The sequence below is a fragment of the Rhodnius prolixus genome, unplaced genomic scaffold (assembly GCF_049639745.1).
Source record: "Rhodnius prolixus isolate KJV_2025 unplaced genomic scaffold, Rpr scaffold_3, whole genome shotgun sequence".
Classification (NCBI taxonomy): domain Eukaryota; kingdom Metazoa; phylum Arthropoda; class Insecta; order Hemiptera; family Reduviidae; genus Rhodnius; species Rhodnius prolixus.
This window is the reverse complement of record NW_027411603.1, coordinates 37,166,957-37,193,839: the sequence shown is the minus strand read 5'-3', so window position 1 is coordinate 37,193,839 and position 26,883 is coordinate 37,166,957. Positions and strand designations below refer to the sequence as shown.

Sequence of the window (26,883 nt, the reverse complement as noted above, 5' to 3'; positions counted from 1 at the left end):
TTGATCACTTAGAACGGTATAAATTGCATTTAGAAGAAATCTTACAAGTTTATTTATTTGATTAATTAAGTTCCCGTTTTCTTGGTAAGATTACTGGTGGAAGGGAAGGGATTAGCTATGCGGTTAGCGTACTGGACTCCCACGCGGAGGTCCCGGGTTCGAATCCAGCTGCTGACCCTTAGATTTTCTCTTCCTAGGAGCTTCGTACAGCTCACTGGCCGGTGATGGACAGTGCACTGAAAAAAGCTCCGGGCGCCAATAACCTTAGATGTTGATGCGCCTTAAATTATAAAAAAAAAAATAAAAAATTGCTGGTGGAAGCCTAACTTTGAAGAACATGTTCTTAAAAGATGAAAAATCTCAGAGGATTTCGTACATAACCTTAGCTCTCTCAAAAAAAAAAAAAAAAAACCATGACCAGTGAGAAATTATGAGTTAAGGAGGGGCCTCACAAGCTTCTTGAATGTTTCATGGTTGATCTTCTAGACTAATTTTTAATATTGGATTAAGGTTCTAGAAATACCATCACATTCCCATTCCTTCCATAACATTCCAAACATACGGACAGAGTCTTCATCATCTTCTCTTTTCGCATGTCAACAGATATCATTTCTACTTCTTCCAGACTTTCAAAGAGAACCCCAAAAAAAGTTGTCCTTACTCCTTCTTCAATCTTAGTAACCAAAACTGTAATATAAGCTGCGTAGATAAGATGTGACAGAAACTTTAAAACAGAAAATACATGTGTCACCAGAGTAAAAGACAATCTGAAACTAAAAATAACTTATAATTATGTTAGATCTTTCCGACAAAAATAAAACATAGTTTATAGTGAAAGCAACAAAGTACCAAGTTAATTGAGTCAAATAAACAAGAATCTGATCAAACAAAATACCTATATAATTTAATAAAACAGACCAATATATTTCTTTAAAAAATAAAAACAGTTAAAAACCTTTTATAATATTAATTATTAAAACATTTGAAATTATGGTTAATTATCTAATTAATATTCAAACAGGTGCCTCTTTATATCTTCTGCATCATGCAAATCGCATAAATAAACAATTATTAATAATAATAGGAACAATTTTAAAAACCGCTTTCATTTATACTGTACAGCATAATTAGCTTATGTTATATAATTAGGTGTGTTATTAACAATTAGTATGTGAATACAGAGAACATTATCTTCTATTATCTAAATCAACACGGCTAACATTATTATTTCATCATGTTACAACTGGCAATAGTACCGTTCTCACATAAACTTTGTAGTTAGGAAATAATAAAGCCCGAACATTTGTACATTTGTTGTAAGCTCAGTTTTACTAAGACCTAGTACAAACATAAAAGTTTTTTATCTGTTACATATGCAACCCTTGATAGCTCAAAATTCGGAATAAAGATTATATTTTTGGCAATTCACTTTTGAGTAGTTATAGGCTCTCAGGACTAGAGATAACCTCACATAATTGGTATTGATCGTGAATGAATATCAAGCCTGCAATCGTTTACATCAAGACCCAGGATAAGTACCATCGCAGGATGTAAGTCAAGGCCATAGACAGCACCGACATGTAGCGCACAGGAGCAAGAACCTACCAACGGCAGTACGCGTAGTAGCGACGCCTCCGCAGCGAGAAAGCACCCCCCAGTTGAATACGTAGTAGTCTAGTAAAAATACACATGTACAAGTGTTCTATGGAAGATCTATGCAGAGATTATAAAATCCTTGTAAAAGTAAATTCGAAATTAAGAATAATATTTTTTTAGGAAACCGGCATTTGACTTTCTTCTAACTCTTATAGCAAACCCACGAATACAGGAAACGGCACATGATAAAAGTAGTCACTCTTCGCTTTGAATTACATTTAGCGATGAACTCAAACTACAGAGAGAGAAAGTAAGGAATGAAGTAAGAAGAAGAATGCTAATTTTTCCAGCCAGGAAACTGTCTGAGCATTCATTAATAAAAAAGATAAAAGATATTTTTTACTTCTGGTACAGTCAATTACCTGTCAATCCCTTTGCCTTGAATTTGTTGCTATAAACATATTTCGCATAAGCACAATCTGCGTAGATTGATTATTGTTCAATTACTCTCTTGCTAGATAAGGAAAGTATTTATTGTTAAACTGGCCTAAACTTTATTTCAAATTTAGTTTTGAAAAATTGTGTAATGGATACTAGAATATTTATCAAGTTCATTCTTAAATATTTGATTAAAAGAAAGTAATTTTCATTTGTTATTACTTTTAGTTTGGACCAGACATAAGTTTGAGTTACAAAGAATGTTACTGCAGAGTATTCTTTATTTTAAAACAAGTTTGGTTTGATCTCATACTGGATTTTAAAGAACGCAACGTAAAAACAAAGACTTCAGCAATACTTTCTGTAGTAAAAGACTTCATCTTAGCAAAAAAAAAAGAAGGAATGGATTTTCTTTTAACAGAAAGGTGAATTGATTAAGTTAAGTTGGATTGAACTTAATAACATTAAACCTCTATGTTAAAATGGCTGTGCATAAACTTAATTCTGTTTTATAGGTAAAACATAATTGCACGCGTCTCCTCGGAGATCTCTTCACTATGAAGTATCTTGTAAAGAATCTCCGTACGTCCATTTAGATTTATATGATAAGGTGAAAGAAGAATGGGGTGATTTAACATACCTAGCTTTTATAGCGCGCATGAGGGAAATCATAATCAACCCTTATTTACTATTTACGGACGGATCAAAATCGGAGCAGGGAGTAGGTTGTGCTGTACTTGACCCGCAAACGGGAAGTTTTCGCCTATACAAGCTCCCTAATAATGCCTCAATATTTACCGCAGAAATCGTAGCGATTTGGAATGCGGTAATCCTGGCGGAACAAATACAAAGTAATGACATAATAGTCATTCTTGGTGATTCTAAAAGTGCACTCCAAAAAATAAAACGTCTGGGCGATGTTTTTGATCCCATAATTGTAGAAATTGTATGTCATTTGATTAATGCAATGGGTAGGTTGCATCTGGTTTGGCTGAAAGGGCATGCTGGGATAGTTGATAACGAGAAAGTCGACGTGCTAGCAAAAAGAGCGATCTTGTTAGGGGAACATACTCCAGTGCTCAATTTAGCGGATTTCGAAGGTGTTTTAAGAAAGCGTTGTTATGACGCATGGCAAAAGCTCTACGATCTGGAAAAAGAAATTAAGGGTAAATATTACGCTGATTTACAGCATAGGATTCCCAACAAGCCATGGTTTGTAGAAGTACTGGAGGGGGAAAGGCAATTTTACACAACAATAATGCGACTGAGGTTCAACCATAATCTCACAAATCCGCATCTGCATAAAATTAAGTTATTAGATAGTCCCAAATGTGATTGCAATAGCGGGGAGGATGGGGACATCGATCACCTCCTCTTCAGATGCAGCAGATATAATAGAAATAGAGACAAGTTCCTAAAGGAATTGGCAACACATGTACGATTTCCCTGTAGCGCTAAAAGTATTTTAGCTATAATGAATCCTGATGCGCTACGAATTATTTACAAATTCATTAGAGAGAACAAAATAAAAATATAGGATGCAGCTAAACTCCATAGTTGCGATTTTAGTTCTTAATTACTCGCACAAGTACTATCATAACTACACTACTAATTACACCACTCTAAGCTCACATCAAAAACGAAGTCACATTCAGAGACCATTGTGTTGTTCTAGGAAGGAATGTCAGTACGCAGCGCTCAAGATATCCTTATCTCATGGAAGCCACGAAGCAGAATGTAGTAGAAGAGTGGCTGGCATGACGAAGAAAGAAGGGAAAGAGGCTGTGCTATTCCTCAAATTGAATATTGGAAAAGATAGGGCTGTTTTTTTTCCACCAACATATTGGTAAATTGAGGCGTTAGGAGCCAACTGTAATTGTTCATACCAATATGTTGGTTTTTTCCAGCCCTCATATAAAGTAATTGGTTAATGTGAAAACAAGACCACTATAACAATAAATAAATAAATAAATAGGTAAAACATATTAAATTTTTTAGGCACCAGACGCCACTGTTTTTTAATCAATTTTGAGCATTTTCTCTCGAAAGAGAGAAGTACAGTAAAGTAATTAACATAAATTTAAAGAATCATTACAGATATACATATATATTGCCCTGGAAATACTATTAGGGGCAGAGTGAACAGTATGGAAAAGACATGTGAGCAAGTTTAATCGCACGACTAAAGTTTAAGAATTAGCCAGATGTGGTGGGAAGAACTACGTTCAGAGACTGTAGAGCACGCTTTAGAAAGCTTTTCATTTCTGTCACTTTAAAGCTTTACGAAATTTCTTTTGTGGTTAAACTTTTGAACAGGTTCTACAGTGTAACTTTACCTACAGTGTAATTGATGACGATTTATTATCATCTTTTATTAGTTAGATGTTCTTTTTGTCATTTAAATGATATAAACGGCCGGTTTTTTTTTAGATGTTTAAAAACTACGTGATGAGACATTGCATTTACTTCCTTATTAACTCACTTAAATATCCTGTAAATATTGTATACTTTGAACAGATGAACCACTGTACAATGTTCGGAACAATGTTCGGTCTTTAGCCAAAAATATTTAGCAGCATTCTTTTTCATTAACAATCAGTATACATATTCTTTAATTTCTACAATTTACGTAATCAATTTAAAATTAACAATAAATTAAATTAGCCAGTAGACAGTTTATGAAATTAAAGTTACTTTAGAACAGTTGGACAAGTTACATGGCAGTTAATATTTCACTCTGAAATTCCTAGTTAAAAGTTTGGCCCATTTTGTCAGCTTCTTCTAACAAGTTCTACCAGATAACTGATCTTATTTATTAAATCACTTATCTCTGTTTTATTATCATTTTAAAACGGATCAAATTGGTCACCATTTACAGTTTTGAGACTCGAACATTGTAGAGAAACACAAATTTAAAAATGCCTCTATACCATTCTACACTTGTACATTGTAGGTTTCTTCTTTTATGAGCAATAGTATTGAAAAAAGTAATCTAGTTTTAGATCGAACAGTTGTAGGAAGTCAAACTGGAGATTACATTTAGAATTACTATCTTCTGTAAAAGTTGAAATGAAAATGAACAAAAAAAGTGTAAACCAAAATGAGATCCGTATTAACTAAATAGAAAACAAGATTTTAAACAGACCATACGGGAAGAACAGTAAACTTGTACATATTTATTTCATTTCTATTGCTTTATTCATTTAATCAGAGGAGTATGTACAGATTTCAGCAGCTGAAGCGAGGTAAATCAGCAAAGTTTAAAAACTCGGTTATAAAAGATTATTTTGAACATGAACATTCTATCCAAGGAACAAAAATTATTGCCAATCACAGTCTTATTATTTGCTCTCATTTTTTCCAAAGATTGAAACAAACAGAATCGATAGATATGTCTTTCAATCGGATTTAATGATGGTAAATTAAAAGTAACAATCATTTTGAACAGTACACGAGTTATTTGTGGGTCTGTGTGCATTTCTACAGGATTGTTTCAGTTTGTTACTACTGATGTTAATGCTTTGACCTTGTTAGCAAACATACATCCCAAACAATCCTTACTACTTGTACTCTACAACGTGCCTAAAGTTAATCTATATATATACAGATAGATGGTGAGTTAACAGAATAGTCTTTGTATAAGAGAATTGCAACACAATTGACTCATCCGACCGTGTCTTGATGTTTCTACAAAATCCATTAAACCAGTCATTGCGTAGATACCCTTTTTGGTTTTTGATAAACTATTAGAAATTAGAAGACGAAGAAAACAATTAGCTGATAGTATGAAATGTATATAAGATTTCATGTGGTTGCTAGTTTAATAGCTAGTGTTACAAATCTACGTTCCCCATTATAAAATGTCATTTACCTTCCATAATATTCTGAATAAAATTCGATTCATGTTTAAGAAAACTATTTGGCAACGATGTTTCGATATATCTCTTTTCTTGTATTATACTTTCCATTAAATAATAATGTACTACTGACATTTTTCGGTCATCATAGTCCTTTATCAGCACACAATGTTGTCCGCGCAGCATCCTTAAAAATATCATCATTTGCTATAAGTATATGAACATTATTACAAAATCTATTATTTACTACGTCATTTATGGCTATTCATTAAATCTATATTAAAGATTGCGAAAAAAAAAATCGACCTTTAAACTTATTTTGAAATTTAAAATATCAGTATCTTAGAAATGAAACTTTTGTTTACTTGAGAAACCTTCTGAACTAAAAATCTTGAAACCAAAATCCTATTTCAGGTCGCCAAAGGAAGCGATTTTTTTTTTATTCAAGGCGCGTCTAAATCTAAGGTCATTGGCGCCCGGAGCTTTTTATCAGTGCACTGCCGGTCGTGGTTTTTCATTTTTATTCCTTAAATTTTGTCCATCATTCAATTTTCTGAAATTAAGTTCCTAATAAATATTTGAAATAAAAATTTCTACAAAATGAAAAAATAATTATTTTATGAATGACCTTTCAAGATATCTTCCTGAAACAGCAACTGATTCTGTTCAAACATGTAATTCCAGGATAGCTTTTAAATTCCACTTGATGGTTTGTAGCTGGCATAATGCTGGAATGCTTCTCGGAACTCTCAAAACATCAATTTACCTGTGCAAAAAGTTACAAATAGAAATGATAGGCCAGTTTGTATCAATAGTAAATGATGTTTAAATGCAAAAAAATAGAGCCAGTTTTAGGCCCAACATTAAAGGGACAGTAAGAAAGGTAACCACTACAGAGGGGATACGCGTACTGAATCCACTTATGAAGATACTGGGTAAATTAAACAGAAACAAGTTAGAAAAGGTATCACCGGAACAATGCGACTTTACAGCAAGAAGTTCAAACGTTGTTCACATTTCTAGACTTAGGCAAATGCTGGGAAAAAGCGGAGCTCGCTCAAGAGATGTAGAGATGGCCTTTGTGATTCTTGCAAAAGCGTACAACAGTTTTCCTTGGGCTCTCCTTTTCGAAGCCCTTGGAGATGAAGGCGAGTCACTGATAATTTCAAATAAAAATAATTTAAAATCAAAATAAATGTAGAATTAAGGAAGGAGTAACCTAAGCGAAATTTTATTTCATTTCATTTGATGTATTGTAAAAGTAAACAGTAATTAGAGAATATATTAAAACTAGTTGGTAACCGTAGGTTTAATTACAAAGCCTTAAAATTATTATTGATGATTAAAGTAGCATATGTTGAATTACCTCATTACATCGAATTATCTAAGTGAAGTAAGTCCCACAATGAATTATCTAAGTGAAGTAAGTTCCAAAACACTTAAAGCACGTTCCACGTATCACGCTCCAACTGGATGCTATCAATGTTTACACTTAACGAACTTTGGGAACTGATCAACTAAGTCGTGAGCACTTTACAAACCATTTTTATGTAATAGTTTTAGTTTATGAGAATAATTGTAATTTTTGTTGTGGTTTTATTAATTACTTCCTTCTAGAAAATAGATGGTTCTTTTTTTTAGTCTTATCATGCTTTCTTTAACTTCTAAGGTCACTGGCACCGTGAGGCTACAGAGAAGAAGGCCTCTATCAACTGAAATAGGCAGTTCAGTCTCCAAGAAGAGATACTGTATGACCTAAACTATCGCAGGAGGTTAAACTTCAAAAAAACAAACATGTAAAACATCCAATGATTATTTCTAATTAACCCCATCCCAAAGTATTGCCTTGGCAGCTTCCAAATCTCCATTCCTATTCACAGTGGACCCTGGAGTGAAAGTAAGCTGGTCTCATAAAGAGTGAGATGATTTTTGAAGAGAACGGAAAGCTATGACTGAATCGGAGTCTGGTGACAACGTTGCCTTATTATAGACAAAGGTGTTTACCGAATACCGAAGTGCCAGGGCTTCAACTTCTCAAGAATAAAATTATAATTATTGTTTAAAAAAAAGAAGATGCATGTTTTTCACAGATATGTGAAACAATTCAGCAAACAATGAGCAAATAATTTTTAATTTTATTTTTACATAAAACCTTTTAACCAAATCAGAATGATGCATAACAATGAATTTTAGAATCGTGTATTGGTAACAGGAAATTGGAGAAGCCGTTTTATTTAAACGTGATATCTAGTTGGCTCTTCCTTCCTGGTCGTAACTGAAGAAGAAGAAGATTGGAATTTAAAAAGACGAGTTGTATGGGAGTCTTCTGGAGATGTTAAGATTAAACTCTCCGCATGGACGAGCATGTTACATTATGGAGGGCGGGTGCATGGTATACGGCAGTGCATGTCTCCTAAACTACTGAGGGTAGTTTCACTTACAAACTACACGACATTAGCTGCTGAGCACAGATATTCACTCTTACCTTTGCTGATTTGATGACATAAGCTATTTGGAATCTTTAGTCTATATAAATAACTTGGTTGTGTCATTTACTAAATGGCTTGATTTCTCATCCTGATCATGTAGGATAAAGTATGCCTGAAAAATAGACATGACTTCCCTTTTATTCTTTGAAAGCCACTGACAGCAAGTTTCATATTACTTATATTCTATTCTTACGTTTGTTGAACTTTTAAAGCCCAGTTTGCTGACATAATTTCTGCTCTTTGCTGCAATCAATGGTGAATCAAAATTGTTTTGATTTAGAATTTACAAAAAAACGTTACCAGAGAAAAATCAAATCTCTTTACCAGTTGAGTAAATTAAATTAAAACTTTTCCAATAATATGCTAAACGAAAAAATGTAATTGTAATGTAGATTATATACTAGGTGTGGCTATTAAATAACGAGACTATTGCTGTAAAACATTCTATTTTAAATTTATACATATTTAGTTATTATCACCTTCAATATACACCCCTCCCCTATCCCTACAACGCTCCATGCGAATTTACCATTGTTCGAAACAGTGCTGGAAGTCTTTTTCTGTGAACTCCTGGGCCAGGTCAGGCAAATAAGACGGTTGGCCTAAAACTGGGATGTTGTATTTGGCTAGAAACGTCTTGACAGACAATGAAGTGTGAGCCGGCGCGTTGTATTGATGGAGAACCCACGGCATGTTCTTCCACAAATCGGGTCGTTTTTTCCTTACGCATTCATGGAGTTGAGCAAGCACCTCACGGTAGTAATGTTGATTAATTATAATCGATATTTTCATCCGTTTTTGACGTGGAAGGGCGACCCGGACGGTCATCATCTCCGACGTCTTCTCGGCCATCTTGGAAACCCTTTTATCATTCAAAAACTCGCGCACGTGATTAACATTCATAAACTTCTTTTAATAAAAGATAAGTTTCAGTAGCGGTTTTATCAAGTTTTGATGTGAAATTTCTCGATAATTCGTTGCTCTATTACATGTGTAGTATCATGTTTTCGGCAAAACTAAACTAACACCTCTTACACAAACGACGGTTCCGGTCAGACAGATTTCCTCTACAAACACGTGAGACTCTGCAATCGAAAGAGAAGGCTTTACGCTGCACAGCTGTCGGTCGTTAAGATTTGACGCATGCATAGTTTTTCTGTAGCAGCAACAGTCTCGTTATTTAATAGCCACACCTCGTAAGTACATTAATTAGGAAATTCTAAGACTAAGACAAGACTTAATTGGCTTAAGTCAACTTCTTCGGTAGGAACATGAATCTATCAACAAAATTTTCCAAAATTTTGTCGTGTTATATTAGATTTTGAAGGAATGGGCCAGTAAATCTAAATTACGGCGACAATGGACATCTTTTACGGCACCGTCTAGTAACTAGACTCTAGTTGATTCACCCCTCTCAACAGAAAGAACTACCAATTTTCGTACTTGCAGAGTTCCAAAATTGCCAAGTCCAAGAAAATGTGTCATTCGCAGCTAAAAATTTACTCACAATAAATACAGTCAGAAAAAGCCATGGGTTTTCACAACAGAATTTTTTTGAATCTACGTTAAGTCTTTCCAATTCGTACCGCTCAACTACCTGACTGCTAACGGCCAAGTAGTTGGTTGTGTAGTTACCTTAATATTTTATTACTTTACTCACATTAAAGTTGTAATGTTCTTTTTATTAAGTAACTACTAATTTCTCAACAATAAATTACATGTTACCACTTTAAACAAAAAATGGAAACAATACGTTCTTATGTTTTGTACCTAGTAATAAAATATTTTGTAGCGTAATTTATTCATTTCATTTGACAGCATTCACATACAATTTGTAATTTCGGCTCATAATAACTAAAATTTAGTTTGTAATTTAAACACTTTAAAGTTCAATAACTTTCCATACAAATATTTTTCAATTTTGTCATTGATTATTGTTTTGGAAGCAGTACTAGTAAATATTATTATATGAGGTGGACAAAAAAAGACGCTTCCTTCTTTGTGTATTAAAGACATGCTTCAGCCTACCAACAATTTCTGCTAAAACTAATTTTCGTTAAATATATTATAAACTTATAAATAGTATCAGAATAAACATAATCAAATTTAAACAGATCCATTTAGCATCATCATCCAAAACTGCCAATCAATAAAGCCCCTTTCTTGCATAATTACACTAGCACGAACTGCAAAGATAAATCAATAATTATTATTACAATAAAGTAAATGAAATGTCAGATTTTGCATAATTCTTAGAAGGCCACATGAAACTTAATTAATTGTTGAAATTCGGAGTAATTAATACTAATTTCAATCTAATATATTGTTTAATAATTTGTGGAGTAAATAGACGTCAGATTTCTAGTAAACTGGGAAATGTTTGTTGAAATGTTTCTGTATTCCTAATTATAGATTCCTGTGCCAGCTTGGGATAGAAATTATATTTAGTTATAAAGGAATAATTTCAGCGCTAGAAGAGAAATCCTGAATAAACACTTAACTAATAAAGACTGGCTTCTTTGTTCTTATTAAAAACCACATGGAAAATAATTCTGGAGGTTATATAAATTAATATTCATTATATAGGGAATTTTTACTAATATTTAAGAGGATACTTTGATTTGGTTTGTGAGTAGATCATTCATCAAAAACGTTTCAAACAAGGCCTATTTGGCTAAAGTAGATTTTCTTATACAAATAAAAAAAAATAAAAATTAAAGAGATATTGCAGCAAATTCAAATGGTACATTTGAAAAAACTCTATAAAATGAACAGATCTAGAAAAATCAAAATATTGTTCAGAAAAACAAAAATTTAGTACTTAATAAATAGTCATTTCCACAAAAAAATTGGAGTTTTTTCAATTTTGAGAGCCTTAGTTTTATGAATAAACAAGCCATGAATTAGTTTTGTTAGTTAAACGGTAAAATTTAACCTTTATAACTTTGACTTTTATTTTTACAAAATAATTGTACCTAATTTAGTATTGTGTAAGAAATTCTTATTTAATTATAAAAAAAATAATACACATAACTATGTCTAATTGTGTAGGAGGAATAAAATGTTTTCGCCTCAACAAAATACGTACCTAATTATTTGAATATTATATAATTTTGTTTACTTCTATCATTAGCAACATTGTGAGCAATTTTATTAAACAATTAATCTTTTTATACTGTTAATGAAACTTCAAGACTTAAATTATAATGAGATTATTTTTCATGTAGATATCTGAACAGTTTAAGGAAGCTTCGAATGAACGGTTGATACCAGCATTATTAGTGTTACTATTTAATTTTAATTACATCTAACAAAAGTGTATTTCGCTTTATAATTTTTGCGATATGTAATTAATTTTTTATGTTTTAAAGATTAAAATTTTAAGGAAGAGATTGCCTTTGGTTTATTGATGAAAAAAGTTTTGTTCATAGTGCTAAAAACTGAACAATCTCTAAGTGCTTCAAACGTAGGTCACTTATTAATCTATATAAAGCAAAGATTGTTTTCTCATCAGGTGAATTGCTCTTAAACCAATGTGTAATCATTACAAATCTTATTTATTACAAGTTGAATTACGGTCTTTAACACTCTAGCCAAAAATTGTTATTTCAAATTGTTTTCTGGTTGAACACAATAAGATTCATCAACTAAGCGGATGGACAGAATAGTATTGTGAAATGCTTTTTTTAGAGTGTATTTTGAATGAGTGCCGTGAATGACGCAATGGCACTATTTTGGATGCATCACCGTGAATTATTGGTTACCCATTATGTAAAAGAGTGGGCTGTAAGATGGCAAGCGTTGTGAAATAAAAACTTAAATGATTAGAACTCGGTCTAATACTATTTATCTGAGCAAAGTTTCGTTATTATTTGAGTAGTTCTTAAAAACAAACTTTAGTTACAACCTGTCCAATAATTCAGTCACTGCATCGCCCAAATTCCTAAAAAAGTTAAACTTTTCTTCGCGCTAACCTCCTATTCTTCAAAATCAGAGACCGTCAACGTATTGTGGTAAAAACAATTACTTATGATTATCCTCATTATTTTCTCATTCAGCAAAATAAACTAAAATAGTCAAACATTAGGAGGGAGGAGAATATAAAGCTCAGTGACTAGTGTAATGGGTTTCTCGTGGTGATTCCGTGTTCAGCAGTCCACTGAAAAAACTCCTAGCGCTGAAGATCGAGGAAACAGAAAAAGAAAAATTATTTTCAGCAACTTGTTCAAAAATCGTCGAACAATCATGCTTATAAAGAAAAACAAGTCAAGATTTTGCAGTCAATGAACGCATCTAACAAACCTAATAAAAAAGTGATTACTTTATAAATGAATTACTAATTACTAATTAATTATTAAATAATTAATCAATTAATTTATTAATTGTTCAAATTTCTACTAGCTACTCTATGCTGAAAATAAGACCACAAGAAATCGGTGTTTGTCTGAATGGGTCTCAGTCGGACGAAATACATTTTTTTGTACTAAAAATGACTTAAAATTACTTTCATAAAATAGTTTACTGCTTCAACGTACCTGATACCATTTTTATGAAATTTTCAGAAGTTTTCTGCACGATAAAATTACTTTAAAAAAGCACACACTTTGTGGATTACTACCCAAAACAGAGTTGCGGCCGAGTAGAAAGCAGTTTGAGCTTAAAACGTTAAGAAATCAACTTAACGATTGCTTAATGTTTGATATTTTGTAATAATAATAATACATATTAGTTTTTACACATGTCTCAAATATTATTCTGTAGATACATTTCATTGAGATGGGAATTGATTTTGGTTATTTTTTTTATCTAAAACATTGTCCCGTGAGGCCCATTCAGGCGAACAGAGCAATGCTTACCTTAGATCTAGAATAACTAGAAAAAATTCTAAGTAAAAAAAACTTGTCGACGGATTTACCGCGCACTTCTCTTGTGAACCCAGTAGTTCTAAAAGAAAAATTTGGAAACAACGTCCAACAGATAATGTTAAAACTAAATATTAAAACAGTGAAGGCCAGAAAACTGGTATGATCCAATTTAACCTTAAAGTAGGTAATCAAAATTACAAATGGAACACCTGTTGCAGGTATTCAATAAGAGCAGTTCTTCCCTTGCAACCAAAGCTTTTGGCTGACGCTAACCTATAGAGCTAGTAAGCTTTTCTGTTCCAGAAACGATTTAAGAAATTTGTTTTAAAAGAACTTTCTGTCTCCTTTAAGGCATAAAAGAAAGGTTATGCCCCAATCATCTGCGTCAGATACAGTCAGTATATAAGGCCAATTGTCCAATTAAAGTTTAGTAACTGAAGAAGAGTTGTTAATTGGAATTACAGTAATTGCAGAATAAATTTAGCACAGTAAATTACTGAGCCTGAAGAGATGAATGTAAAATTGGAGGCTCACATTTAAGCCTAATCTACCATTAATAATCAACTAATAGTATTTAAATGAAGTTGAAAATTAAATACAAATATAGAGTGTATACATTGATAGTAATTTGTTTTAAAAGAGGGAAATCGTGTCTAGATTCACACATACACACGGCCACACATGAATAACCTCGACCTGTACTTATATTTAACTGAAATGCCAAAAAAAAAACAAAAATCACTCAATATTGTACAACCTTAAGCTTAACGTGTAATTTACTGTGTTATGCTATATTTTTATGTTTCAACTAAAAACGTAAATAATTATTATTTAGTGTAGTGAGTGAATGTGAATACTTTTTAACCACCAATAGTGATGTCATAACTATCACTATCTGTAGAAGGAGACAGATCAGAGTTTATTATTTATTAATTTGTTTTAATTTAAGGTGCATCATTAACGCTGAGCTCATTGGCGTCCAGGGCATATAGCCGGCCTCTGAACAGTATTATTTCGTGAGAGACAACACTGCTCATCACCAGTCGGTGACTATAAGAAGCTCCTAGAAAGAGAAAATCTAAGGACCAGCAGCTGGAATCAATTCCGAGATGTCCTCTCGGAATTCAGAATAAGCTAACCAATCTGCTTATCCTTTCCTATCAGAGTTTATTATTAAACAGAATGAGTGATAATCATAATATGGTATAAAATGCAGAATATGAGCAATTAAATTGAATTGGAAACTTAACTTCAAGCGGTAAAGGTGTATAAAAACCAATTAAATTAAAGAGCTAAAAGTTTCCTAGCATTTCTTTGAGCAATTAAATGATTGGACAGAAATTATTTCTTACGGTTATTAGGTAATGATAATAAAATTATGTACATCAAAAAGATGGTAGATAAAGTTCAAAATGTAGGTAAAGCACCAGTTTCCTCCACAAAGATTTGGAAAATTTAGAGATGTGGTTTCAACTTATAAAGTTATTATTACAAATAAATTAACTACATGATTCTAGTAAGAGAACCAAATATTTTTGTAATTTAAGAATATTTACATATAATAAGTAAATTTAATAAAAAAATTTTGTGTAAGACTAAAAGGGTCAACTACAAATTAGTTATGTAGTTTGTTGAAATGTAGAGAGACATTACGTGGCATCACGGTATTTTGCGAGAAAGTCATGATGTAAGGACTTTGAGAAATTTCGTAATTTACTTAATAAATCTTAAACTGCCGCATCCTTAACAATTTTGTACTAAAAATATTCTTGATTTGAACAATATCAAGGGAAAAATGTTTTTCATTTCTAGACATTATTTATAAAAATCACCCTGCTCAATAATATTGATATGTCTGGTTATTAAAGTTACTAAAGTAATAAAAGGTAAACAAAATGTTATTCTTTTTAGCCTAGTACTATTTCTTTGAAATGAATTCTCATAAATAGAAATCCGGGAGACATCAACATCAGTGAGACAAACCAAATCACCTATTTCTGTTAGGAATAAATAGAATAATACTAGCATAGTTTGTAATAGCAGAATGATAGTCGATGGATTGTTTTCCAAACGTTAAATTTATTAGAACCTTTAATGTAAGAAAATGGATCTAAATAATTTTATGTTGTGAATATATCATTATTACTAATGTTGGCAGATTCCTGCACAAGGCTTGTAAAGGAGATTGTAGAAGAGCTTCAAAATAACCCATCGTATTCCATCCCCAACGCCACCCAAAGACAAAGAACGAAACTATTCTCAACCCTAATAGACTAAGGGTTGGAAAAAAGACAAGCCTCAACTCATACAGAAGACAGGTATTACAGTTTCGACCATAAAACTTCTCGATTATGAGTCTTGTTTTTTACTTGACAGTCGCTCACAATCTTTTCCCACACTCAATAAAAACTTTTCATGATTTCTAAAAATAATAAATTTTAACACATTAAGAAGACAATTAACTAGAAGAATTCCCTTTTTAAATAAACTCACTAATTAATTGTAAATTTGCACGCCTGAATATTAAAATAATAATAAAAGCCAAGTCACACTCAACTACAATGTTATTCTAACTTTTTAAGTTACACTTTGATATATTAAAATTTGATACTATGATACGATTAGCAAATTTAGTGATCATATTCTTTAAGATAAATAATAACCTATTATAGGAAGTGGGAACAAAATATTAAGCTTTTCCCTTTAATTTTTCTTCAATAAATAAACTTGTAAGCAATTTTTCTGTAACAATTAGGCATTGTGTTTGTAGAGTAGAGTAACAGAAACATAAACTGAAGCATTATTTACTTTATAGATATTAGTTTCTTCATACGTTTGCAACGTATTGGCAAACATCGTTAGTAAATTATTTGTCTTCTTTTTTTTCGCTTTCGAACATCAGAAAACAGAAAGCAGAGTTTATGATGTATGTAATGTTATTGAAAAATGCTCTACAATAGGATAGAATTGTGTAATTGGGTTGTGAGTTACATTTGTTATTAATCAACAAAGACAAGTAGTTACTACTATGTGGATTGTATTTCTCATTGTACTGTACAAAAGATTTGGGGTTCCTCTAATCTACACACAACATGGATAGGATATTGTGAAACATGTCAGCGCGCCGTTGTAGAATGACCTTTGCGTGAGGTCTTCCTTCCTTTAGGCAATCTTCATACTCTTCGTCACTGCCTTCATCTTCTACTTCTTATAGTCGTGGGTGGAACTAAAAGAAAATAATAAATTCATTGCAGGAAGTAAATATGCTGCATGGTTGATAGAAAATATGCTTTCATTAGCTGTTATCACAGTGTGAAGATGGTGTTTTATTTGGCCTGATATTTTTATTTAATAATATTAGTACGCTTGTATGTACATAAAATATGGTCGATCATGATGATACAATATGCCCACCTGTAACCATTTGTGTTCAAAGCAAATTTAAATGGAAACTGCAATGTGAAACATTTATATAACTTCCATTACCGCATTTGTGCACTGCAAAAATACAGACATTGTCTAGATGGTCTGGGTCCTGCTTTAATCCCATGACTGGGATCCAAATTACAGTTTTGAACACCAATTGTTTGTGAACTTGTGGTCAAGGGTCAGGTTACAGACGGGACCGTTCACAAACCAAACAATAACATCTGGATAATAAACCAGAAAGATTCTTTGAAATTCTCTTCTCATTAACTGCACAGTTTTCCTGGCTGAAATTCATGCTATTAAAACCTATGCTGAGAAAATGCCTTAGAGAAAAGGAGACATTCATTTTCTATCTCTTAAAAAAAAAGTGGAAAATATGCTCTTAAAAATCTCATCCCTAGTTTGAGAAAGCAGAAGCCCCTGATTTCTTTCTCGGCTAAATAAGGAAGTCCTGAGAATTCTTTCACTAGCCACTTCATCACTTTCTCAATCTCTTCTTCCAACCCCTTTCAGAACCTCACTTCTCGGTGGATTTATTTTCTCACCCTTTCAGTCATCTTTTCTCCGGCATTCTCCTGAACTGTCACACCCATATCAATTTCCTTTAGTACTATCTTTAAATGATTTCTATATCTTCCACTTCCTTACTAATATCCACAACCAATCCTCATTCTACATATTCTAATAGTTCCAACATTCTATCACTTCTCTCTAAATTTCTCACAACTCACAGAGAAATTTTTAATAACTCAAATTGCCATATTCTACGTAAGATATTATACAATATTGTTAAATTGTAATAATCACAGCTGCATCTTCCTGATTGCGTTGATTGTTGCATTAAGGTTGGATATTGTAGCCGAAGGACGTGTGTTTTAATCATGACGCTGTTGTTAGCATTACCGACACACTTAAATCCAAGTTGCATCAATTACAATCAAAAAAATAAACACAAAAGAAGATAGAGTGGTGAGGTGTACAATCACATACATACTGTTCGTGATGTGTAGTTCATGAGAAAATTTCACGCAGCCAATTATAATTTAGTTCTTTCATAATTAAATTTCAATGTACCAGTATTTTCAAATGGATGTTGAAATTGGAGCGTCCTAACTCATTATTGGATGGAAATAATAATTATTTATGACATTAAACAGTAACACTCAATATATTGCTGTTCATATTCATCACAAAGACGAAATGTCAATATTAAGCTTACCTAAAGATAATTGATAGAAATATTGATGTAAAATTTAAATTATTGTTAAATAATAACAGAGAGTGGCCTGTCAAGACTCCATGGAATCATCCCTTAAATAATAAATAAAATAATTATTATACCAATGAAAATTTCATTTATTTATAATCTTAAATCATTAAATTTTTGCTGGCCGCTTTCTAGCGTCCATCTGAAAGAAACTGTCAAACTAGATGTATCTATGCGATTATTACAAATTAATGAATAATGTGGACAAGTAAAATAATGTTTTAGCTGACTCAAGCATTCAACATCTAATATAAATTTGTATTTAAAGTAACATTTTTAGTTGCCTCTAGTGGCACAACTATTTTTTGGGAATGATTTTACTCAATTTTGTTTTTTCTCTTTTCAATTAAAGCCATCACTGAGGTCAAGAGCGCTTGGAGCCTTTTTCAATGTACTTTCGGCCTTCTAACAGTGTATCCCGGACAGTAAACTGTAGGAGGCTTCTAGAAAGAACAAAAAATAATCTCCCGGGATCTCCAGGCGGTGGACCAGTGCACTAACCTCTGAGCTAATCCCTTCCCTACATATTGCACCAAATTCAATATAATCAAAACATTATTTAAAACAGAAAATTACAAGAAACCTGAAAAGTTTTTGTAATTGTTCTTATAATAAGACTTGGCTTCTTTAACTAAGTTTAAACCTGCAAAGCATGGCTTGTATTTCAGATAAAATTTAATTGTGATTGCAACATTTCCTGTTTGTTGAAAAAAAATTCCTGTAAATCTTGAATAGAACCAGATGAATGTAGATTTCAACTTTCTTTATTCGCAGATGTAAGCATTGATTCATTATCTCAATTATTATTATCTCTCAATCTACCTTGATGGTCAAAATGAAGTTAAGCATTAACCCTTGAATAATCTCCAAATTAGGTAGATATTACTAAATTAAAGATATTCTGTATACAATAATACTTCATTAATAAGAAAAGAGAATAACAAACTTCTCTTTAACTCAATTCAAACAGTAACCCTAAACAAAATATCCACTACCACGTAGTTATTCAGATGTTTAAAGTTGGCTAACTAAACATAGTGTCGTGCGAAGATTCACCATAGACCCTTATTCGAGGCCAAACTATTTCACTTACAAACTACTAGTGGAAATCGTGTTAAATGTTTTGTGATGAAATGATGATTCATGAAACGTGATTAATTTATTAGAAGGGTTAATTATTTTATTGTTCATTTAACTAATTTGGATTTTAAAAATGATATAGTCTATAAAAAGGTTTACCAATGTGAAGTGGGAATTAGAATGATGCATCTTACAATAATAAAATTTAATTGGTATTTAATAGATTGTGTCCAGAATATAAATTTTTATTTTATTTCAAGATTTAGGACAATGATAATACATTTTTAAACGCAGAAATAGTCTCTAGATGCTCTATTTGTGTGCTATTTTGCTTTTTAAAAGTTTTATTCTTCTTATTTCAAAATAAAATTACTTTTTAAACAATTTATCAGTTAAAGAAGAGAATTAATACATTTTTTTTAAAGAAAAAACAAACAGCATCAATGAAAAGACATCAACTCATCAACTCCATTCAGATTAGATTTGATAATCATTGCAAAACAATAAAGGTTTGAACACGACTTTGAAGATATAGAATAATCATTCTTTTCTTTTACTTTATCGTTTCTTCCTTTTGCAATGTTTAATACTATTCCTTCAATTTTTATACTTTTCAACATTGATTCCTTGCAACAATATCGAAGGCTGTCTTCAGTCTGCTTGGCGATGGGAACTGGGAGGGCTGAATGCCTCTGTGATCCATCCTCTGGGGCAGGTCTTCACCATCCTTGAACTTAAGTTTTAGCTGCTGCTGCATACAAAGGTTTTTTTTAATGTCAATTTTAATATTTGCAATCTGATCTGGGTGTAGAAGATGAGGGTGTAGGCATTTAGAAGACTTGTGATTTTACTCTCCTACAAGTTGGCAGTTCTTTTAATGCGACAGTAACACAGCGCAAGGACTTGTTAAGAACAAACTACAGACATTTGGAGATCTAAGAAAAATGAGATGTTAAGTAAATTTTACTTAACGTATACAGATTTTTAATAATAGGAATACTTGAATTACGACCAAGGAGAACTCCGGGTTCCCATTACGCTCATATTCATATCAACAAGGTTATATTATTTGGAAACATGAGTTTTAGTTTTAGAAAAATATAACCAAAATTTGATTTCTAAACTTGGGTACTTACAAATTATTTTGTCATCTTGAGCGATGAATAATAATAGTTAATAGATGAATAGTTATTCTTATTAGTTGTTTACACACAAATTATGATTATGCAGTTTAAAATGCTGATTAATTGCATTTAATTTGGTTGGTTTCTATGGCTTTATTGGTGATTGCCGTACGTCTATCTTCTCACGGATATTATAATGTATAAGACTGAAAATGGATCCGTGGATTTCCGAATGTGGAAAAAATCAAGGAACATTTTGTTTTTAAGATGCTGTGTTTTGGCTTTATTTGAAATCTCATATACGACGTTCTTCAAATACTTTATACTAAGCAATTTTGGTACCTATTCTTGCATATTCTTTACATAATACTTAACAAGTTTCTCTGCAAGGTTGCAATATTTGGAGCATTAGTTTAGCAATAACTGTTAATGTTCCATCGTTTGAATAATTCATCTCTATTTTCCAATTCCAATTCATAAAAAAGAAAAGCATTTCCAGATTAAAAGTTATAATATTTTTTACCTAAGCAAAGTAATGTTTTGAATATTAAAAAGTTTTTATTATAAGTAAAAAAAAAAAGCGTAAAGAGAACAGATTGGGATGGATAAGTTGAAATGAGTTTGCAGGTTGTTGTTTTTAAATTATCGTGAGGTAGAACTTAAATATGTATTGTGTAACACCTCTTACGCTCTCAGCCATAGTAACCACCTCTCACGATTTATCAAGTTCAATACCATATATAAGTGTTACATCCATCTTTAGAATCTCTTTATGGTTGCAGCACAAAGAAAAGTAAAAGTATTGGCGACCGACTTCCGCCCATTTTTCAATAAAATTTACATAATAATTTTTGTTTTAATTTATTTTATTATTTCGATATCAAATATTAAATGCGCAATTGTTTATGTGATCATAAATAGCTGTGCAACATTGTATTTAGCAGAATGGATTTAACTCAAAGTAATAATTCCACGATTTTCATTAGTATCTTAGCTATAAATAAAATAATAAACAAAATCTATAAATTATCATTACTATGGCGCCATTCCATCTAAGTATTCTACTTTGTAGTCATCAAGGTGCTACAAATGTGTTCGGATGAATTAATTTAACCAAAACTAGTAGGTGGCGTCAAAATTTTACCTTCTTTAAACATAAATTTTTATCTGGTTATCTTTTAAAGTAAAATAGTCTAGGTCAACCTTCAGAGATTTGATTCCTTTGGTAAAAGCAAGAAATTAAAAAATAAAAAACAAACAAAATAATACAAAATCTGGTTGAAATATAATTTAATAAGAGCATCAATTTTTCTTTCATGAATTATTGCTTCTTGCAATAATCCATGCGTGAATTGAAGACGTGTCTGATGTGCTCTTCTTTTTTAAAACATCTTTAAAACATGTTCTTGCTTCAGAAGTTACTCTAAAGAATATTTTTACTTCAATTTAGCTAATTAAATAATTGAAAAATATTTTTTCACACTAGTTCAGAAGTTACATCGTCATCTGATGTCATTTGCATCCATTTCTTTTTTTTTTCAAGAGACCTTATAATGTACGGTTTTGTTGGAGATATATGAGGATTGTAGATTTTAGACAGAAAGGATTGGGTTAGATTATAATTGGAATGATTTGCACATCCCATCGCTTTTTTTTAAAGGTGCACATAAGTAGCAACAAAGTTGTTTACAAAGTAGTTTGTTTTGTGTTACTAGTTTAGGACGGAAAACATTAAAATCGTTTGCAGCAGGGAAAGTCAATTTATTTAATAACAGCATCACATCAGTATCAGACATTACTGAGACAATTACCTTTGGGTCCAGTCTTCATGTTGCCTCCGTATTACTCCGTACTCAGCAAATGTGAATTTACAAAGTGAACAGATAAAGTGGAGCACCACTTCACAATCCAACACCCATCGTTCCATTTGGTTGGCGGTGTAGACAGACTTCTAGCATGTAAATTTCAGACCTTCCTTAGTCATGTAGTAGAAAAGTGGATGTTCCAACTCGGTTAACTTCTTTGAGAAATATAACATAAAAATGCATACAATGCACTCACACACACGGTCGTGCACTTGGCAGTAATTGGTTAGAGGTCACGGGAACTGGCATCCGCCGCAATGAGCAGCTTCTTCGTTATGTTTCTTCCCTTTATTTACTAAAAATAAAAATAATACACATTGCACTAACTTTTGCAACATGCACTTTTATTAGGGTTATTTATTCCATTTATTATGTGTAGTGTTAATAAACTGATGTAACTGAAACTAAATAAAACAAAATGTAATCGTGTAACAAAATATTATTAGTGTTTAATGAATAATATAAAATTAATTAATTTTTACTCACGTAAAAGTACAAATCATTTAATTAATTCTTATAATTGCACTATTAGTTCGCCCTCTGTACAAGCACATCATCGCCATGACAAAAATTAATATAATACTACTTCTATTTCAACGAAGTTCAAATGGAAATTCCATATTTGTTAGATGAATTGTCCTATTTTTTTTCAAATTGGCAAGGTCCCATTTAAAAGACAACCTTCCCTATTTTTTATGACTTGCTTCTTTTTTAAATCTTACAGAGTTCTTCTATATCTATTTGTTGGACACTACCGACCTGTTTTGAATGAATACAATTAATAAATTATATAATTCTTATTATTATACTGTTAAAGCCTAACAAAGAGTGCCCTTTAAATTATTTTACATTAATATACAACTTTTGTATGAATTATTATCAAGCTTTAATATTTTTTAAATCTTGAATGTGTGTCCATCATAATATTTAATATTTGTATTGTTGTTCCTTGAGATTAAGCTCAATGATATATCTTCTCTTGTTGAAGAACTAAAATCCTAACTTCACATTAATTTTTGCTATACAGTATTTCATCCTCTTAGCATATTATTAATCCAACTATCAAACAGTCGGTGGTTGTTTCTTTAAATAGCCATATTTTCTCCAGACAATAATACTGAACCTTTCTCTGTAAATTAATAAAAATCCAAAACAGATTAGAATGCTGGACGAGAAAAAAGTCATTGCATTGTTTTAGCTTTGTGGATCTATCCATGTCTGGCTTCTATCCTTCACCCTAATGTTAAATTTAGACGAGCAACTTATCTATATCTAAAAAAACTCCTTGTAAAAATAATTTACTTGTAATAAATTCCTGCATTAAATTTAGAATGTGTTCTCTTCAATTTACCAGAACATTAAGAAACTTGATTCATTGTATATTTGAATTTTGAAAGCTAAAAGTTGACCATTTTACATCTCAAAAAATACAGCTAATTTTCAACACATAAATAGGCAAAAGAAAGCACATAATTGCCGTTAATTACCAAAACATAGAAGTTGCCCTTTTCCAGTTAACTAAAAATAAAAACATAATAAAGTGAACAATGATATTTATCGAAAAAGAACAATTCTTTGCAAGATGAGAAAGACCATTACTGCTCCAGGTGGTGCCTAGGCCAAACCTAGCATTTTCCAAATCATGTCTCTCAATCAACCATTCCAATTAAAATTGTAAATGAGTTTTGTGAACAATGTATCTACGACATTAACATTCTATAACGATTAGGGAATTAGTTTATAATAATTGAAATAGAAACTTAAGCTCATCTGACTTAATAAACCAACTCAAAACAGTGTAATAAAAATATCTAACCTCTGCATCAGTTAATACTTCTAATAAATCACTAACCACTCTAACATCATCTTAAAAAAAGTATTATTAACGCACAGAACTTTTTGTAAATAATAATTACGTCAGTTATCATTGTCATAGCTACTAACCTTGATTTGTGTTCAATTGTAAAACATCATTCAGACACACCTAGAAAGAGCACAAAGTGCCAACGATGACACTTTTCATTAAAACAAATGTAAATTTAGTGAAATTAATTGCACAGAATGAGATAACCGAAGTACACATTTACTAAACTAGGAAATGGCAACTAATTTCATGATAATACGGTCTAGAGCAGACATTACACGTCATCATCAAGAATTCAGTGTGTTTAGTCATCTTTTTTTAATAAAACCTGTCACTAACGTTAGTTGAGTCTACCTACAATAATTGGTCTACCGCGAAGTGAGCATGCAATTGCTATACGAGACACTATTGGTGTTTCATCTGTCTTGTATGTTGTGCCTATTTTAGTCAATGCCAGTCTATCTCTTAGCATTTTTTGCTCAGACAAAATAAAAAAAAGCATTAAGGAGTTTATTCTTGGATTTAAAAAAAAAAAAAGGACTGTGGTCTTGTAAATACTGCAAATTGATTGCAATTGGAGCAGGTATTTTTCCTTCCACTCAAAAAAAGTTTTTAAAAACTATCTCCCATTCTGTCATTTCTCTAGATCCCTGATACATTAAAAAGATTTCCATACCAATTGTTATTCTGTAATTAAAATAGCTAACATGTTAAAAAGACATTTTTATTTCTCTCTTTGCTAGAATAATTGGTAAAGGGAAGGTTATCTTAAACTTCGGTCCCCTATCTAAAAAACTTCCCTAAAATATGGTGATAATTTCTTGGTCTGCTGAAATGCCAAGTTCTGACTTGTCTTTTGTGAGTATAATGAAACTATTTTGTAGAGAATTGTTGCGGTTATATCTGTATGTGTGCAACACTTTGGCTCAATATCTAAAACACACAGAAACTCTATATTACGAATAGATCTTCTCAGAGGCTGTAATTTAGCGCTCAAAATTCTTCTTCAGGGTCATTCCATGTCAAATCAACACAAAAAAAGACCATTTTTGACCATCTCGGATTTTCTTGAAATTTGGCACATGGGTACTATTGGTATAGACTTGGAAAAATATGAAATTTTACTGTGATATGTCAACTGGTTTATGAGTTACAGGGCTGTAAAGTTGCCAAAAATGGGCTGAAAAACAGGGAACCCCGTGTTTTTGAATTACTGTAGAAGCTTTCCTAATTGAGCTACAGACTTGGGATTGGTGTCATTTTATAGCATATATAATGCCCTTTCCTGTGATGTGCGACACCATATGGGTTAGGATAAATAAAGTTTGTTAAATTTAAATTTAAAATTTTAATTTTTTTAAAAAGTACATATTTTAAAATTTTAAAATTAATTCCATGAATAGCTAGTAGTGTTATGAATCACTGGACAAAATATTAATTTGGGACGACAATGGCTTCATTGTTAAAAAAATTTAAGACTAAAGCTCCTTTTCATGGAAAATATATTTTAATAAAATTAAAATAATAAATAAATTGAAAATAGTAATAATGAAACAATGAATCATAATTAATAATTATTAAGATTTAAAATATTGATTTTAAAAAACATTTTTAGAATTAATAATTATGATTACAATAATTATTCATATTAATTAGAATAAATTATTTTAATGAAATTATGCAGTTAATCAAATTATACAAAAATAATTCAATTCAATATCTTTGTTCAAGAACAGTCTTCTTTGGCTGAGATAACAGCCTCTTTAAGTTGGTTTAAGTCGGCAAAGGGCCTTGTGATGGCGAGGGGGTTCGGAAAAGAGACTGGCAGCTCGTACCAGTTTGCAACGACCCTATGAAAATCAAATCCAAACTTCACTACAACTTTTTGAGTGGGCAGTAGAAAACATCACCAACATAGACTTTGCATATTCAACCCAGGAAGACTATGTTGAATCTGAGTGTTTTTTAAAAAATCGGTTTGCTCAAGCATTGGCTATTAAAGGAACACAGCAAAACCATGCTTTCATTACCAGAAGTAAATCCAAAATATTGGTTAAAAACTTTTCTATAAACTCAGAAGCTTGCGAAATGGAAGTTTCAAAATTCCCTAATAAACTAAAATTAGCCGACATATCAGGTTATATCGGTAAAGTCTATAAAGAAACTGGTGGCTTGGATATGTTTTAGAGAAAAATGAAGAACTTGATGAAGTAAAAGTAACTTTTCTTCATCCAGCTGGACCCTCTAAATCATCTGGCATCCAAGAAATGCCGATATTCTTTGGGTCTCAGTAATGGATGTTTTGATAAAAATTGATCCTGTGACTCTGACTGGAAGAACTTACATATGCCCTACTAGAAAGTGATGCTGTCAAACAAATGAAGCCTTTTCAAGCTTAAAATAATAAAGAGATCCTATTACTTAACAGTATGTTTTACTTTGGACTTATTAGTGGAATTATTATTAGCATTATTGTATTAACATGAATTCAGAGTTGAATTAATCGGATTGGAGCTTTAGTCATAAATTTTTTTAACAATGAAGCCATTGTCGTCTTAAATTAATATTTTGTCCAGTGATTCATAACACTACAAGCTATTCATGGAATTAATTTTAAAATATGTACTTTTAAAAAAATTTAAAATTTAAATTTAACAAACTTTATTTATCCTAACCCATATGGTGTCGCATATCACAGGAAAGGGCATTATATATGCTATAAAATGATACCAATCCCAAGTCTGTAGCTCAATTAGGAAAGCTTCTACAGTAATTCAAAAACACGGGGTTCCATGTTTTTCAGCCCATTTTTGGCAACTTTACAGCCCTGTAACTCATAAACCAGTTGACATATCACAGTAAAATTTCATATTTTTCCAAGTCTATACCAATAGTACCCATGTGCCAAATTTCAAGAAAATCCGAGATGTTGTGGTCAAAAATGGTCTTTTTTTGTATTGATTGGACATGGAATGTCTCTTCAGGGAGTAGCTACTTTTAAGAATACTT

General features: G+C 31.6%; 2 long non-coding RNA genes across 3 annotated transcripts; both read right to left on the bottom strand.

Annotated features, from left to right (window-relative positions):
* Positions 1-5,014: 5,014 nt before the first annotated feature.
* Positions 5,015-7,540, bottom strand: LOC141452120 (uncharacterized). The gene is made up of 3 exons (XR_012457233.1): positions 7,258-7,540; positions 6,520-6,657; positions 5,015-6,078 (listed from the first exon to the last, which is right to left on the bottom strand). It is a non-coding gene; the product is annotated as an uncharacterized lncRNA (long non-coding RNA).
* Positions 7,541-19,338: 11,798 nt separating this feature from the next.
* On the bottom strand, positions 19,339-24,964 carry LOC141452604 (uncharacterized). Of its 2 annotated transcripts, XR_012457497.1 has the most exons (4): positions 23,955-24,964; positions 22,497-23,139; positions 21,957-22,414; positions 19,339-19,772 (listed from the first exon to the last, which is right to left on the bottom strand). It is a non-coding gene; the product is annotated as an uncharacterized lncRNA (long non-coding RNA). The 2 variants fall into 2 exon arrangements; XR_012457496.1 differs by lacking the exon at positions 19,339-19,772 and having other exon boundaries at positions 21,429-22,414.
* Between the last annotated feature and the right edge of the window lie 1,919 nt (positions 24,965-26,883).